Source organism: Lissotriton helveticus, chromosome 4_1 (assembly GCF_964261635.1).
Source record: "Lissotriton helveticus chromosome 4_1, aLisHel1.1, whole genome shotgun sequence".
In the NCBI taxonomy this organism is placed as follows: domain Eukaryota; kingdom Metazoa; phylum Chordata; class Amphibia; order Caudata; family Salamandridae; genus Lissotriton; species Lissotriton helveticus.
In genome coordinates, this window is record NC_136063.1 from 544,216,461 (window position 1) to 544,234,807 (window position 18,347).

At 43.3% G+C, this 18,347-nt stretch overlaps 1 protein-coding gene across 1 annotated transcript in view; it reads right to left on the reverse strand.

Annotated features, from left to right (window-relative positions):
- The window catches only part of GDAP1 (ganglioside induced differentiation associated protein 1), a 128,006-nt gene that overhangs the window by 2,686 nt on the left and 106,973 nt on the right, over positions 1–18,347 (reverse strand). The window lies entirely within an intron of this gene.

Consider the following 18,347-nt stretch of genomic DNA (forward strand, 5'->3'; position numbering starts at 1 on the left):
CGCAAAATTGGACAACAAGCTTTGGCAATGCTAATGGGCCTGGCTTGCGGTTTGAGTCTTGACTAAAACATTAAAGATAGCCTGCTGCAGAGAAAAACCAAAACAAAAGAAACGATTGTTTATGTATACAATGCTTCTTTGAGATAAATAATTTAACATGTAATGATTCTGTGTACTTTTGAGAGATAAACTGCATGCGTGCTATAGATGGCAGACGAATACACCAGCAGAACACCAAACAGCCAACATCATGAGGTGAGAGAGCAATACTCCTCAAGGTGGAGCCAAAGTCCACCCAATAAACATATTTTAAAGCATTTGTAACTCTAGGTTGACAGACAGCTGCACTGTGCTGCCAGACCTAAAACACAAAGCAGTTATTGTAACATTATGTTTGACATGGCAGCTTTAGCATTTGGCATAGTATTTTACAGCGCTTGTTCTTCGCTAAAATACTTCAATGCACTTCTTTCATGACGTAAAGGCTCGGTTTATTGTGAATAACCATCCAGGATTCTGGCTTCTTCTTCTTTATGTATCCGTCCGAAAAATAGAGGAAGGAAGCAAGAGGAAATGTAGAATGATACCGGAAGACAGACAGAATGATGTGGTGAAATGTGGGCGTTTTGTATCGAGCAACACAAAAATTAAAAAAAATTAAAATAAATTACGTAGTGCTCCCAACCACACTTCTGCAACCTCTAGCAATTATAACATGTTAAGAGTACGAAATTTACCAACCTTTGAAGTATGGAAGGCTGAGGTGGCCTTGCCAGCATTCAATCTTGTATCCTACATATTACAGCATGCTTCAGCAGCGAGCGCTCAATGTACTGGATAAGCCACCAGGCGCTTGGGAGGTACAATATTACCTCTTGAGGGGAGAGGTGGTCTGGCTCTATACACTGGCAGGATAAATGGGCAATAGCAAGCTCTTGAACAGACAGAAGCAATCAGTGCCTCATTAAGTGTGCCTCCTGCCTGCGCGGGCTCGTGCAGCCACTTCGTTTTACCAGTGTCTGCCCACTTAATCCCTGCAGTAGCCTACTGTGGGCTGCACGAGGTGGCGCTGAGACGACCCAGCAGTGAAGAACTGAGGCTCTGTGGACAGCAGAGAACCCATCAGAAGACCCCACAAGAAGGCCAATGACGCAGCTGTGACTACACGAAGGGAAGGATCTTCATTATTCACCTGCCAGTCTCTTGCGTCCAATGACTATGGACTCAACACCACCGAATGTCAATAACCATAGGTACAATGTCTTCAACTAAACGCGAGGAATGGGTAATGGAACAATAACAAATGGAGGAGCTGATAGTTGGCATCCTGTTTGAAACTATCAATTTATACTGGAGAAGCCTGCAAACCGCGATAATTACTAGTGAAAGGTGTGCACAAAGGGTTGGTGCGAATATGTCTCAACAGAGCAATGGGACCTTGCACAATTTGTGAAGTGGCAACAGTTGCTGGCACAATGTTTGCAGAGGAGGACTCTGGGAACTTTACTACTGCTGACCAGTGCTAAAGCGCATGTGATCTCTCCTCCAAACATGGAATAATTGGGTTACACCTATTTGGCATATTTGATTTACAGGTAAGTCAGTTGTAAAGTGGTATACCATGTACCCAGAGCCTGTAAATTAATGCAACTTGTGCGCCTGCAGCACTGATTGAGCCACACAAAGAAGTAGCCTTTCAAACCTGGATCAGGCCTGCCACAGCAGTGCCTGTCTGTGCAGTTTAATACCACTTCAAATTGGCATTTAAAACTACTCACCAAGCCTTAAACTCCCCTTTTATTTCAAATAAGACACCATAAGGAAGGCCCTAGAAAGCCCTAAGGGCAGGGCCATATGCGAGTAAAAGGTAGAACATGTACTTTTATGTTTTGCATATCCTGGTAGTGACAAACAGCCTATTTCATTTTTTACTACTGCGAGGCATAATACCCTTCTCATAAGCCAGCATTGGAAATTCCTTAATACACTTTTAAGTTGTAATTCCTGATCAGAACATCATGTTTCATATATTTAAAATGGTAATGATAAATTCTCTAAATTGGTGAAGTTGGATTTCACATTACTGTTTTAGAAATTACACTTTTAGAAAGTGGACTTTTCTCTCTGCTTATAACTCTGTGTTTTTGCAGTCTATCTCCAATACATATCTGAGTCTGGGTGACAGCTAAACGCTGTGCATTCCCTCTAGACAGCTACAAACACAGGACGGTGAGGCTTTTCTGCATTCTGAGCACTCATCCTCATTCATCTGCATTCTGATGGCAGATGTCCAGTAACTGTGAACTATTAACATCTGACATTGTGAAAATATATCTTATTGTATCACACATCTACAAATTGTTATTCAAGATTGTGATAGGGAATATCGAAGGCAGAATATTGGAAGGTCGCAGTATAACCACAATTGAAAATGTGTGCTGTTAAGCTGCTGATTTTTGTGGTTTTGGTCTCAAATAATGTATTCAATGTTACTTTATTTTTCTACATAAGCACAAGAATGTTCTTGTGTTTTGTTTTCACTTTATTACTGTTTGAAGTGCTGCATAAATACGTTATCCATTGGCTATAAGTTAGGCCTGACTGCTTGTGTGCCAAGCTACTAGAGGGTTAAGCACAGGTTAATTTGTGGTTTGTGTGGTTTGCTTCTGTTTCTCCTTGATGAAAACTGTGGTTTCTGCTTGAGTATGGTATCACCCCCCTCAAACAGTAACCCAATTTATAAATGCCTTAAATATATATATATATTCAAGGTGCATAGATGTGGCATTAAGAATAGTAAATCCAAACCCCCTCTGTGCAGTTACCTCTTTGATATTCAGTACCTCGCTATTCTGGTCACAATATTATGAACCTTTGATATTCTGCCATCGATGTTCCCGACCTACACTTTATCCACAGATATTGGCCACTTCTGAAGTTGTCCGAGCTTGGATTGAAAAAAGACTCAACTTGATGGAGATGCAAATCGCTCTCAGTTGCTGCCGAACTTTGTAAAGCTGTACTGTACTTTGTTAGTAAGATATTTTCAACCCATTGCTGTCACCTTGCATTTACATTTTATTGAAGAGTCGGCCAATCTACGGACCTACATAGGGGAGATTTCATAGAATCTTGCGTTCTCCTGGTGCAGCTGGTTAAGGCTCTGCACCCTGCTTCCACGCAATACATGGACTAAGTCCAGGTTCGGCTTCGGGGATGGAGCGTTGGTCGCCCCGGTCTGCTGACCTCTCCACAGCCTTTGGGGGCTTGGTGTCCATCGCCCCTGCCGCTTTCCTCTTTGCTGCCTTTGGGGGCATCTGCCTCTGCCGCAGCCTTAATGAGGTATTGGTGTGGCTTGGGGCAAAGACCTTCCCCCGTATGGCCTGCAGATCCTTTATAACTCTGGCTCGATTGGCGTTCTTAGCCTTTCTTATCATGTTGCCTTGAGTCTGGGTTTGGAGGAGCAATGCCTGCAGAGACTGCATAACTCCGGCTCGCTTGATGTTCTCCGCCTTTCTCTGCACGTTGCCTTGCTTCTGTGTTCGGAGGAGCGATGCCTGCAGAGCCTGCATTACTGCGGCTTGCCTGACGTTCTCTGCCTTTCTCTTCACGCTGCCTTGCGCCTGGTTTCGGAGGAGTATCGGCCCTGGACCGGGTAAGTGTATTTGCCTAACCCTTCTCTGTAGCAAGGGCAGCTCACTCCGATCTGTGGCAACACAGCCTCTTGTAGGCTGCTGCGGCCGTCACTCTGTGCATCAGAAGTGGGCCTCGCATGTTTTCTTCAGCCATTGCTCCCATTCTGTCCACCATTTCGGGTCTGTCGTTGATTCCTGGCTGCCACCTAACATGGCCTCTACGGTCGGAGCCTGACCTCATTATTTTTAGGCTACAACTCAAAATGACCAATACTCAAATTGGCCTCGAGGATCCCTTGAAACTTTCCCTTTAATGGCAGAGAGGGTGGTATCTGGTCCTGAATTTAAGTACATTTGGATCCTACTTAAAATGGACACGATGAGCACACAAGCCTGATTTTATTTTCACGGGTGAAATAGTACCTCGCTCGCCTTTCTACTGCATCTAACCTGCAATCAAGGATTAGTCCTCCTTAGCTCCTTAGTACATCTTTTGATCGTCAAATACATGCTAGGAAGCCCTCAGTCAGCTCTAAGTTCCTCTTCCCCTTGTGCCCAGTTCATCCTTATTTCTGCTAGATTATTGCCTAGGGTGTGAGGGAACTCTTTGGTGGCCTCACTGAAGCATGAGATAGATGACTACCCATCCTCCGCTACTCCCTACGCCCCTTCTGGGGATTACCTCCTTAAGCTTTACTTCCCTATCGCTTAATAGGCTCCCCTTAACCAGTCTACCTTTCCCCAGCTTACTGTTGCATCCCCTTCTTCTTACTAGGACCCCCCTATTGATGGGTCTACCTTTCTTCCACCACTCTTCCTATATTTCTACCCTGAACCTGCCTTTTCTCTTAACCTCTTCCTTCTGCTAGCTACACTCATCATGGCACAAAATACAGATTTCTCCTCTAACCCATTACCTCAAACAGGTTTGAACTCATTTAAGATTATCTAACCCCCAACTCATCAAAAAATGCAAAGAAGACCCTCAAACACAATCTCCTCAAACATTGTCCTGAAACGCTAATATCGGCCACATATATCTCCAGTAAGGGCAGTGTAGTGACTGATCTCATCTTCTACACTAACAGAAGAGCGCAATGGAGAAAGGCTTCACTCTAAACAACTGACCAAAACAGCGCACAGTTTCTGTTTAACTACACTACCTTCCCTGGCCCTTAAGACTGAGCTGACCATCTCCATTTACAATAAAGGGAACATCATTGTTCAAGCCTCGGACCTAAAGCGCGAGTGATTTGACTATGCCTTCTTGTGGATTAAGAACACTTTAATTAACTCTAAACCGTCCACCTGTTTCCATATCTGTACACCCACAATCTCTGCGCCTGCGGTGACAGATGCCCCCTCCTCCCCATATCCTTCTTTCCAATCTGTAAACACGCACCCCACTGATCTATCCAACATAACGGAGGATGTGTTCATTACCCCCACCCTTAACATGGACAACCCCATTCTGCCTCTCGTGGCAGATGGTTTATCTGACCTGAGTACCACCCACCTAGCGGCTCTCTCCAGCTCTGCTCCTCCTTTACCAAGCCCTCTTATCCTCCGTCCCCTGCTCCACCCATTGTTCGCTCCAAGTAGGGTGTTGGGCACCACACCAACTCTAACAGCCAGGTCTGCACAGGTACTCCTCCTGTAGGCTCAGGATCTTCCAATTCCAGGGTCTGGAACCTAACTGCTGTCTCCAATAACCGGCACTCTACCCTCGCACACGTTACATGCTTGACATCCATCCTCTCTTAATTCCGTTCTGCCTACACCTATTCCAACTCCGGGCTATGACTCCTGTCTCAAGCATGACCTTATCTCCCCCTATGTGTTATTGGTCCTACTCTACACTCTTTTACCCCTCTCGCTGCTGAATCAGTTTTAGTATCTCTTTCAAGCTCGGCAAATCATTGCATAAACAGTCCCTGCCTGGAGGAGAAGATTACTGATTCTTGGTAGTTAAAGAGATGGTGCAAAGCATACTTCAGTTCTCCTTGAAGATGTAGAAGCTTTGGATTACACCCCCCACTCAGAGGAACGATAAATACAACACACAGAATATGTTCCACTCAGGTAACGACCTTACCTCGTTCCGCTCCCCTCCTAGTTCGGGCTGAGATCTAGACCTTTACCTAATCATTACTCTAGGCCCCACAGACCCCCTACCTCAGCTATCTGAATAGGACATTCTCGCCCTACTTTTCTCTTTCACTGACTCGAGAACAGTCTCCTCCTCCTACCCTACTCTCAACATCCCCTCCATCGCTGCAGACCCTGGCAGAGAACCGAGTCTTAATCACAGATCGGTGAACAAAGAAAACCTACTTCACATAACCACCACTCATCAAGAAGTGTTTACCTCTAATCTGCACGTCAAATCGATTCTACTCAACTGTAGATCAGCTGTGAAACATGCAGCTGATATTTCAGATCTCATCATTACGCACAACCTGGACCAACTGATTGTCACTGAAACCTGGTTTAATGATATCTCCTCCCCAGTTCTTGACATCTTGATCCCCCCGACTACACCATTCACAGAAGTGATAGACTTGTTAAAACCGGGGGGGGGGCATTGCTTGTGCATTCATCTCTCTAACCTTACAGTAAAACAATCTTGATGTTCTGTGTTATCCTCCTGTGAACAGCTGGTCACCGAAATCTGGAATAAAGGCAAGAAGGTCTGTGTGCTGCACTTGATCTATCATCCTCCGGTGACAATCTGGTCTTCATTGAGCAAATCATGCAGGTCATTAGCTAAAGCTTGGATCAACTCTGCCACATCTTCCTCTGAGACTTTCACCTTCATAGGAATGACACAAATGATCCTATTGTCTGTTCCTTTAAGACTTTCCTCTCTGACGCCAGCCTTTCACAGCTCTGTAATGGCCCTACACACAATAAGGGAGCCGATCTCGACCTTATCATTGCCAAAGACAACAGCATACAAAGAGGCGACATCTTACCCTGCGGCTGGTCTGATCACTATCAAATTCCCTTCCTCATCTTGGAAAAGGGCTTGGGTAGACAGGGACAAACCCTTAAAGCGAAACAACTGACGTGCAATATGAGAGACCTCAACATCAATATGCTAACTTCAATTACCAAAAATAGACTTCAGCCCCCCCAACATGACCAACCTAGATGATCTATCTGATCACTGCATTAACACGGTATCTAACATCCTTGATTCTATTCCACCAAAGCAACTCAAAAGGATTCCTGTCAAACAATCCAAACCTTGGTTTAATGATTCCCTTAATGATGAACGACACAATCTTAGACTCTGAGAGACTCTGGAGAAACACACCCTCCACCACTAATCTCACTCAACTTAGAAAAGTGAGAAACACATCTGCCTGGCTAAAAAAGACTACTTCAGAACTCAAGTGACTGGAGGCAAAAATAGACCCAAGAAACTCTTTGAAATCATCAAGGAACAAACTAACCAGTCTTCCAACCCGATCTATACTCCGGTATCCCTGCTCCCTAGTGGTGATGATTTCACAGCTCACTTCTCTGAAAAGACAAGGAAAATCAAGTTGGAGCTATTACCTGTCACCCCAACTCTGAGGCCTACAAAACTTTCTGCAGGATCAGCTGAACTGGCAGATTCCTCGACAATATTCTTGACCTTGGGCTACTCTCTCAAAAATAACGCCTCTTGGAATTCCTTTCTCCTCCCAGATGTCACGGAGCTCCTACACAACATGGCGTCCCTTAAACCCCTCAACCATTTCTGTGATCCTTTACCTGCTAAGCTTTTTAAAGAACTAAATTCAGCCATTCTCCCTCTTTGATCAAGGATCATTCAAGAATCCCTCTTACAGGGAAAGATTCCATACTGCCTAAAGGTTGGGCAAGTTACTCCCATTCCTAAGAAGCCCAATGCGGACCTATCAGATCCGAACAAATTCCGACCTATACCAGCATTATGAGAGTAGCTAAATTGCTTGAAAAATGCGTCCACTCGCAGCTCTGTAACCACATTGAGACATATCAACTCTTTGAACCACATCAGTCAGGATTTAGATCAGGGCACAGCACTGAAACGGCACTAACGCACATTGTTGATGAAGCCTTGAGAGTCCTTGACCAAAAGGTTCCTTGTCTCCTGATCCTTCTGGATCCGTCCTCAGCCTTTTATACCATCAAACATGAAAACCTGATTGATCTTCTACAACACAGGATGGTTTGCCTCCTTCCTGCATAACCGCAGGCAAACGATCAAAGTTAACCATTCCCTTGCATCCAGTACCCCTGTCATGGTAGGAGTGCCCCAAGGATCCGCGCTCTTGCCCACTCTCTTCAACCTTTTTATGGAACCACTTTCTGTCATTCTGAACTTTGCAAATATTCAGTATCACATGTATGCGGATGACACGCAACTATACCTGAAGATCTCATCTCACAAGGACGTTAAAACATTAAATGCTGCACTTGCACAAACCCAACAATAGTTAGCTCAGAACCACCTGCTGTTAAATACTCTCAAAACTGAATTTCTTTTGATATTCCCACACAATCACTCGGCTCTTACCCTAGACTGGCTTAAGCAACTCACTGCTCTGAACTCCCCCCCTCATGTTGTAAACTCTGCCAAATCTTTAAGTAACACCTTGGATAAACACTTTAATATGCAAGTGCACATCAGTGCTACTATTATGGAAGACAACTTCCAACTGAATAACCTTATGAAAATCAAAACTTTCCTCCCCCTGAAGACGTCAGGCTGGTGGTTCAATCCTTGGTTACCTCTAGATTGGAATATGGTCTGGAGACCTTTGCTGGACTTCCTAAAGCTAGTTTGGCCCCACTCAAAGCTACTCTGAACGCATCGGCTAGACTCATCATTGGCTCTAGAAAGCATGACCACATCTCCCCTGACCTTTTGCAACTAAATTGGCTATCTTTCGAAGCCAGAATCCAATTCAAGATTGCCCGCTTGACTCATAAAGCCATACACTACAACACCTCGATCTACCTGGTAAATAAGCTTGAACTTTCGGGTTCTAGCCGGAACCTTAGAAGTATGTCCATCCTACTCCTGAAACCTCCGAAATTCAAAAAGAAAAGATTTTACAATTGTGCTTTCACTGGTCTTGCTCCGAGAATCTTGAACTCCCTACCATCTAAGATTAGATCCAGTCCTTCCACTGCATCCTTCAAGAAACTTGTCAAACCACTACTCTTAAATGAATCTAACCGTATCAACCTGTGATCATGCTCTTTTTTTGTTAAATACTTAGATTTTTTTTTGTACTACCATGGTGCGTTTTATTGTATGCTTTTATGTTATTTTGCTCTTGTGCTGTAGGGCACTTTAACAGCATCAACTTGTGATCATGCTCTTGTTTTGTTAATACTCTGATTCTTGTTGCACTACACAGGTGCGTTTTACTGTATACTTTTATGTTATTTTGCTCTTGGTGCTCTAAGGCACCGTTGATATCCCAACTCTTAACCTGATCTATTTCCCTTTTGTGTTGTAACTTCAACTACTGGCCCATTGTGTTTGTACCCTTGCTTTCGTCAAGTCTGTACAGCGCTCTGATACTCGTATGGGTTTTGTTCACGCTTTATAAAACTTTTCAAATAAAAATTGATATTTGTCATACTTTTAGGTTGTTTTTGTTCCTCATCTTTTTTTATGCCCAGTTTTTGCATGTACTGATTTAACTTATTTACTTTATCAATATGTAGTTTATGATTCATATCAACCAAAATTATTAACAAACCTAGGGGCATGTTTACAAAGGAATGGCGAAGTGTGGCATTAAGCAAACATTGCTAACGCCACCCTACGCCATTCTGAAAACGGAGGGATGCGCCGTATTTACAAGAATGTGGCGCACCCCTGCGTTTCCCCTACCCCTGGTGCTAGATCTAGCTTCCTAGCGCCAATGCAGGCACCGTTGCACCATAGTGCAAGGGTGTCTGCGTTTTTTTGGAATGATTGTTTATGTGCAGGAAGGTGTCCATTCCTGCACATAAACAATCCAGCACGGGGAATTGTAACTTCTATGTGTGCTGCATTGTACAGCATACTTAGAAGTTGCAAATCATAATTTTTTCAATTATTGTTTATGCGCAGGAAGGTGTCCCTTCCGGCACATGAATAATCATTCATGGCAATTTGCCGTTTCTATGTGTGCTGTACAAAGCAACACACATAGAAACAGCAAAAACGAGGAGAAATTAAGCATGTCTCCTCTTTTAGCCATGTTAAGACCAGGTTTTCCCTAGTTTTAACTTTGGCGCTGCCTCCTATTTATGCCACCCTTGTAAATAGGGGGCAGCATCCAAATCAATGGGTGTTGCAGCGGAGCGCTCACTGCAACACCCATTGCACGCCCCTTTCATGCTAGGTGTAGCGTGAAAGGGGGCCTTATTTACAAATCTGCATTGTAAATAAGGTGAAGAGTTTATCGCCACAGAAACGTCATAAATAGTGGCATTCCTGTGGCGATAGGGGCTTGTAAATATGCCCTCTAGTGCTCTTTGGTCTTGAAAGGACTTTAAACAAGCAATGGCAACAGCTGCCTAGTAGAGTGGTCTGAGGAAATATGTAGCCCATACTATCTACAGAATGAAATCACTCGCTCTGCTCAAGGGTGGGTAGGTTATTTCCAGGCCTCTCTAACCTTTCCTAATTACTGGGGAGAGTAAGGAATGTCTGCCTTTGCAAAGAGTGGGGAGGGATCATAGTTTGATACAAGGGCAGCTAACTGCCTGCCTCAGTGCTATTAATTTCTTGTATTATGCAAACGTGCATGAGGATATTGTTCCAGCAGCGCAATGCTCTACCACAATATTGAGTTTAAAAATATCAAGCCTCTAAAGCATTGTGTCCAGAATGTATTCATATATGGTCTAATACCAGTAGCCATACATTAACTATTCCTAACTTCTCAATATTCTGGACACAATCCCCCAGATTCATCATGCTCCTCTTTTGCGAGTCCTTAATAGCGATTATTAAGGAATCAATATTAAAGACTCGCAAAACGGGATGCATGTAGAAATCGCAGAATTTATAGCGATTTCTACTGCTTCCTTATTTGCGATTCGCTAATTGCTAATCGCAAATAAGGAATGACTCCCCATTCATTCCTATGGGCCATAGGAATGAATGGGGAGTCAATCCTTATTTGCGATTAGCAATTAGCGAATCGCAAATAAGGAAGCGATTTCAAGGGTGCCAGGGTGTCCAAAGGACACCCTGTAGCACCCCTGAAATGGTGATTTACACTGGTGTTGCGCACACACATGTCCAAAGGACATGTGTGTGTGTGTGTGTAACATCCAACTTAGAAAAATGCACTAAAGTGCATTTTTCGAAGTTTTCGCTATTTACCACGAAGTCAGACTTCGCGGTAAATAGCGGCCAAAAATTGCGAATTCGCAATTCTAAAATGGTTCATGAAATTGCATTTAAGGAATCTCAAATAGAGATTCCTTAAATGCAAATCTTCGCAATTTAGCGATTTAAAAATTTGCGATTTTTGCATTTGGGATGATGAATCCCAAATGCAAAAAAAGCGCTTGCAAAGGGCCAGATTCGCAGAATCTGGCCCTTTGCGAGCCGATTTTTGCTACATGAATCTGGCTGTTAGTTATGGGATCACACCTGCATTGCTCCAGAGCAGGGAGAATTGGTCCAACACCCTGACTTGGTCAAGGGCAGGAAATGCTTGTTAACCTCCATTATATTGCCAAAGTACGGGGTATTTTGTTTACCTCTGCCTTTCTAAAAGGGGTGGGGGTGCACATTCTGTTTTTTTCAACAACCCTTCCTTGTTCAAGGGGGTGGGTGTTTTTTGGCCCCTTTCCTCACATTACCAAGTACAAGGGATACATTCGATCAACACAGGCCTTCCGAATGTTATTTTGGCTTCTTAACCCACCAACACCCCCTCACCCAACTGCAACAATTGATATGAAGCACCCCTGCTGCCATTTTACCATTCGCAAACAGGGCAGCAGGGCAGCTACGAGTAGTTACGGCCCTCCTTCGCCATCACAGAAATGAAGGAAGGTCATCTAGCCACTGTCCTGTTGGTAACCAGAAATTAGTCAACAGTTGTGAGCTGACCTGGTCCTCTTTCACCCTTATGTTTGTGACTGTGAAACACTGCATTGACGGCTTCCTGCTGCCCTGTTCACAAATGCACACAAGTATGGAAGCAGCCTAAGGCCTTCAGTGTAGTCCTCCCTCATCTTTTGGCAAGGCAGGGAGGTTAGGACAAAGTCACACCCCCAAACCCCTGGTTACTGCAGGGGGCTTAGTGGTTTCCTATGCCGAATTCTCACCGTGGCGAAAGGGGGCCAGGGGGTAATAAAACCCTTCGCCCCCCCACCAGTTAAAAAAAAATCCTACCAATGTTTGTGAACATTAGTGGGGGGATTAAAAAAATACTACCCCCTCACTCTTGGGCAAGGCAGAAGAGGGAAGGGTTTTCAAATGTAGTGTTCACCCCCTGCATTAAGAAACATAGGAAGGCTGCTTTGTTTCCAAAGCTACTCTAGGCGTTAACTTATCACCCCCCTCATCCTTGGCCAAGTCATAGCAGACAAGTAACCAAAAATGCACTCTCTCTCCTTAGGCAAAGCAGGGCATAGTAGAGCATCTGGGCGGATTGGGTACACATGGTACTAGCCATTTATGAGCTACTGTTTTCTTTCTCTTTTTTTTACCCCCTCCCCTTTGAATAGGCGAGGAATTGTGCGATAAACGAACACATACTTGGACATAGAAAGGATGGGGACACATTCAGCACCAGAGCGGTTATGAACTCCCTAGGTTTCTATTTGGTTTTCCCCTCAATGTTGGGCAAAGCTGGGGTGAGACTAATAAGCAACCATCTGCTCTTGTTCAATTGCAGTGTGTTGTACGTCCCACCAACCTGCACTTGGACATGGTGGGGGTATAAAAGGGTTTCTTTCTTTACACCTCATCCTAGGGCAAGGGGGTTGGGTGTGGACATACCCATATCTAGTCCTTAAGCAAAGTCAGTGAGGCTACGAAATTAACCTTCCAACCTTAATCAACACAGGGTGTTTACAAAGTCACCCCACTCTTGGGCAAGACGGAGTCAGGAGACTTAACAACAACCCATTCGCCTCTTAGGTAAAATGGGGATGACAAGTAACATCTCCTGTATTTCACCGAGGCAGGAGAAAATAAATAGGCATGGTGGGTTTGATTAAACATTACACGCTCATAAATATGCCTCATTTGGAAAAGAAAGGGAGTTAATTTTAGTAAATTACTCTCTCCCCGACCTTGTCCTTGTGCCAAGTGAGCATTTGAGAAGAGGGCACCAGACCAGCTGGCACCTTGCCTGTGCCTTCTTCCCACATACACAACAAGAGAATAAAGAAGGTCTGGGACAGCTCACAAGTGCCCCGGCACCCTGTCCATACTAGTAAGCAGGGCAAAGTCTTAACAAGGAGGAAGTAACAAGGGGAAATTAAGATATTTCTCCTCATTACACCTCTGTTGGGTAGGTGCACCATTTTGGTGCAAGCTCAGGTTTACAAGTCTTTGTAAATCTGGGTTTGCATCAAAATACATGGGTGGAAACACCCATGCTCCATCCATGTAACGCCTACTGCATGCAGGGCTACTGTCTTTGCGCGGTGAAGTAAATGCTGCAATGGATTTTGCATCAGGACTACACCACAAACGTGACACAACCCTAAGCCCGGGCGTAGTGGGGCTCCGCGGAGCTACGCGGAATGGGCGAGAAGCTACGCCCACTCCCGCACTCCGCGTAGCCCCACTACGCACCTCCCTCCCGCTCTCCTCTACATACATTATTTAAGCAAAATACCCTTAATAAAGCAATTTTAAAGCATTTACCGTGTCCGGGGCTCGTCCGGGGCTCCCTCTTGGAATCGCGTCGTCATGGATGAAGGGACGCTATTCCAAGAGGGAGCCCCGGACGAGCCCCGGACACGGTAAATGCTTTAAAATTGCTTTATTAAGGGTATTTTGCTTAAATAATGTATGTAGGGGAGGGCGGGAGGGAGGCGGGTGGCGGCCGACTCGGCTACGCGCACGTAGTGGGCGTAGTGTTGCCGGCTACGCTGTCTACGCAAAATGCGTAGGAGGCAACACTACGCCTACTCCGTGGGCGTAGCCGATTCGGACGCCCAGGGTTCGTAAATCTGGCACTAAACCTTTAGGGCTCTATCACACAATACAAGCCCTGGATGCGCTAAATTAAGACAGGTCTCTGCCGGATCACTGAAAGAATATCGACGGAGAGAATATCGACCTTCAAAAATATCGTTGAGAAAATATCGACAGTCAAAATATCGAGTTTCTATCTACAAACAGGTAAGTACAAAAATATCGAGTTTAAAATATCGTTAACAAAAATATAGTTGTAAAAAATATCTTATTTACTAGAAACAGTGTTAAATTAAATTAATATTAATAATTAATTACTAAAATATACTTAAAATTACTTAAATTAACTTATGATAAATAAATAATTAATGAAAGTTAAATAAAAAAAATGTATTTCATATTTATTAAACATATATATATAGTAATAAAATATAATAAAATAATACCCAAAAACTGAAAACTGACCCTGAACCCTAAAAATACCCCTTTACCCAAAAACTGAAAACTGACCCTGAACCCTAAAAATACCCCTTTACCCAAAAACTGAAAACTGACCCTGAACCCTAAAAATACCCCTTTACCCAAAAACTGAAAACTGACCCTAAACCCTAAAAATACCCCTTTACCCAAAAACTGAAAACTGACCCTGAACCCTAAAAATACCCCTTTACCCAAAAACTGAAAACTGACCCTGAACCCTAAAAATACCCCTTTACCCAAAAACTGAAAACTGACCCTGAACCCTAAAAATACCCCTTTACCCAAAAACCCAAAACTGACCCTGAACCCTAAAAATACCCCTTTACCCAAAAACCCAAAACTGACCCTGAACCCTAAAAATAAAAATCGATATTACTTCACTTACCTTAAAAACGATATTACTTCACTTACCTTAAAAACGATATTTTGGCTGTCTATATTCTGTCCAGTCGATATTTTCTCCAAACGATATTTTCAACTCGATATTCTGTCCAAACGATATTTTGGAGTCGATATTATGTCTGTGTACCGTCTCTGCCACAGATTTGGCTTGACTGGTGTCTTAAATAGCATATGAGATGGAGAAGTGGGATTTCCCCTTAGACAATGGTAAATGGTTCCTTGCCACTTTAACTTTAAAGGAAAGTGCCCGATCGTCTGGAAACGCAGCACCATGTGTTGACATCTCTAAAGTAATTCCAGAACGTAAGGCAATAACATAACACACATTGAAAAATGATACCTCAACGTCATAGAACACAACCGAACAAAACCTTCAAACAGAATGTAACATAACATCCACAGTACATCACAACATAAAGCAATATCACAGCACGAGAACATAACAGCACCAAAAAAACACACCACACGCCAACAGCTCAAGAAGATGCAACAAAATAAATATGTACAAAAAGTATTGCCATATCTTACCACCTACACAAATATGCTTTCATGATATCGTTAAAAGGTGTTTGTAGGAAGTGCTACCTTACTTACCACTAATGGCGTAATAGAGCCAGTTAAAAAATGTTTGAGATCCGCCCACCGATATCTTGCTAGCATGAAGTGCCTAATGCTTGAAAAAAAACATTTAGAGCAACCCAGGTAGCTATTCTTCAATACGGTCACACAGCATGGAAATCAAAAGCCACTGATGCAATTTTAGCCTTGACTGCATGTGTGTCTTTTAAAATGGGGAGTCCCTGATTGAGCAACATTGCAGCATGCAAAAAATGACGAAATATGCAATGAGGGGCCTTGAAAGGGGATCTGGGTGGCAAACGTCCTATCACTCAATTCATCGGGACATACAAGTTGTGGAGGCTTTGCTCAGTTTTCAAATGAAAATATTGAAAAAATAAGTAGAAGGCATTGTTATCTTAAGTATTATAAATGCAAAAATGAAGGAGAGGCCCAGAGCGCGAATTATTATCCTTTTTAAAGCACTTTCTATGAATGAAGTGATTCACATTTCTAGAAGACGTCCACATTCATTTAGAGGAAGCTCCATGGTATGAATTTCAAGAAACTGGGAGTAATAAACCCAAAGGACCTATTAGGCAGAACATACAAAACGTTCTGTTTCGAACTGGAGCGGTCTTTAAACTTGGAAGTACAGGTTAAACAACCTATAAAAATAACAAGTAACAACAGTGTTATAAAAATAAAACATATCTCTTGAAGGGAATTCGAACCAATTGCTGAAATACTTACACATTCTGATTAATGTTCTTTCCAGTGTGTCACAGATAACAATGAGGGCCTACGTGACGGATTTATATTCGGAGGAAAACTAAAACAATCCATTCTGAAGAAATTCTGACATCTACTGGCTATGTGCGGACTAGCATGCAAAATGAATAACAATTGCTGATTTACAAACGTAAAAGTAGGTTTTTTATGAATGACGTGTAATAAAAACAATGTCACCTATTACATGAATTACAAACGGGCATTGGAAAGTAGTGTACTGTAAGAAATGTGCCACGAACAGAAATAGAAGAATTTGAAATCATAATGGACTGCATTACTGATGCAGGACCTAGGAAAAATACTAAATCGCCATTACAGGCATTGGCACTCTAAAAGGTACACTGGCAAGCAGGATGTGATGAAAGAACAACATCTTGTTGTGGAAAGATTACAGAAAGATATTACTAGTATCAAAGGACCATCTGGTAAAGGGGTAGCGTTGTAGTAAAGAATGCAATTGATTGCAAAACAGAAATGCATACTCAAGAGAAAGATTAGTTATGTTTTGGAAAAATGAATAACGACCGGACACACATGAGTATAAAAATGAACTGGATCCAAAATGGATATCTGTGTCTAACTGTGTATGAGCAGTTGAGCTGGTTGTATAAACTGCTACTAAAGTGCCCAAAGCTATGTTTAAACACAACACTGGACCAATTATTTCAAGGCGGGCCGCACAATGTGAATACACATACACATTACAGCTGAATTTCCTTCACGAAAGACGAGTGATCATCTACATATGTATTTGTTATAAAAAATACCTTTCTCTTGAAAACTGCTTATGTTGCTAACTTCTAACTACCTCATAGAAAACGTAATAAAATTGTTAGTGCTAAATTGTTCAGCTTCTTCCAACAGAGCAAAATGCTCTGAGGGGACTGACCTCATCCTAAACCCATATCATTTTATAACAATTGGTTCCGTTTTACTAACAGTCACAAGAGCTGGGACCCTGTGTGCCCTATTTATATGGAAGTCTCAATTGGCGTCACTGGAAACTCAGATGTTGCAGATCATGGAGCAGGGTTTTCGTGAAATAAAACCTGCTCAGATTGAAACCTTCAATGTGACAAATACTAACGAATAAACATGTGAAACTAATAAAATAAGACTAAAAGGGGAAAAATGAAAACTGCGCAAGTGCGTGCTGGGATAAATGGAGTAGGCCTCAAATGCACATGACTAGTGTAGAAACTAAAACAAAGTTGAGGGTTTATCTTTCACTAATAAATATAGAATAAATGTGCAGTGGGTAAAGAAAAGGAAAGCAAATGAAAAGCATTCAAAGCACGATTCATAACAGAGTTTAATAAAGTGAAGATTAATACATGTGTTTGTCTTTCCTAGAAGTATAGTTACGCGACCCCCAGCTGATAGCACCCTAATTACATGTAACATCCCAGCCCAAACCTGGTTTAACCACTTTTTCTCCCTTTACACCTCTAACGAGAGGCACACACAGACAATCCCTAACAATAGTCTCCATTTAATCGAACCCCCGGGGGATATATTGGGAGATCCCTTCACCCCAAGAGAAGTTGAGAGTGTAATAAAATCCTTGGTGCCCCTCAAAGCTGCTGGTCCTGACGGGCTACCGGGTGATCTGTTGCGCGCCAACCACAATGAGTGGGGGAAGTTGGTTTCTTCTCTACTAAATGCCATCAACAACGGCGAACCAGTCCCTGAATCTTGGAAAGGGGCGGAGGTCGTCCCCATATTCAAAAAGGGGTGTTGGGACGACCCTGCCAACTATAGGCCTATAAGCCTTATCGATTCAACACAAAATGTGGCGGGGAAAGTGATCCTGGGGAGGTTGCTCCAGTGGGTAGACGATAATAACATTCTTTCGGACTACCAAGCTGGCTTTCGCCCTGGTACAGGGACCATAGAGCAGGCCTTCAGACTGGTCCTTCTCTATTGGAAGGTGGTGGTGCTGGGCAAGGGCAGTCTTTATTTGTCCTTTATAGACCTGAAGACTGCCTTTGACCTAGTATCGAGGGAGGGGCTGTGGAGGGTTCTGTCTGAGATGGGGTTGCCCCCGTACATCCTGTCCCTCCTGGTGAGGCTCCATGTTGACAATTTTGCGCAGGTGCGGTGGGGTATGCACGGCGAGAAAACTGACAGGATCCCAGTGGAAAGGGGCGTCCGCCAGGGGTGTGTGCTTTCTCCCACTCTGTTCTCTCTTTATGTGAACGGAGTGGTTGAGCATCTGCTTAGTAACCCTGCAGATGCACCGTCCCTGGCAGGAAAGCGCATCCCCTCTTTACTTTTTGCAGACGATACCCTCCTTATCTCTAAGACTCCCATGGGCTTGCAGAGCCTTCTAA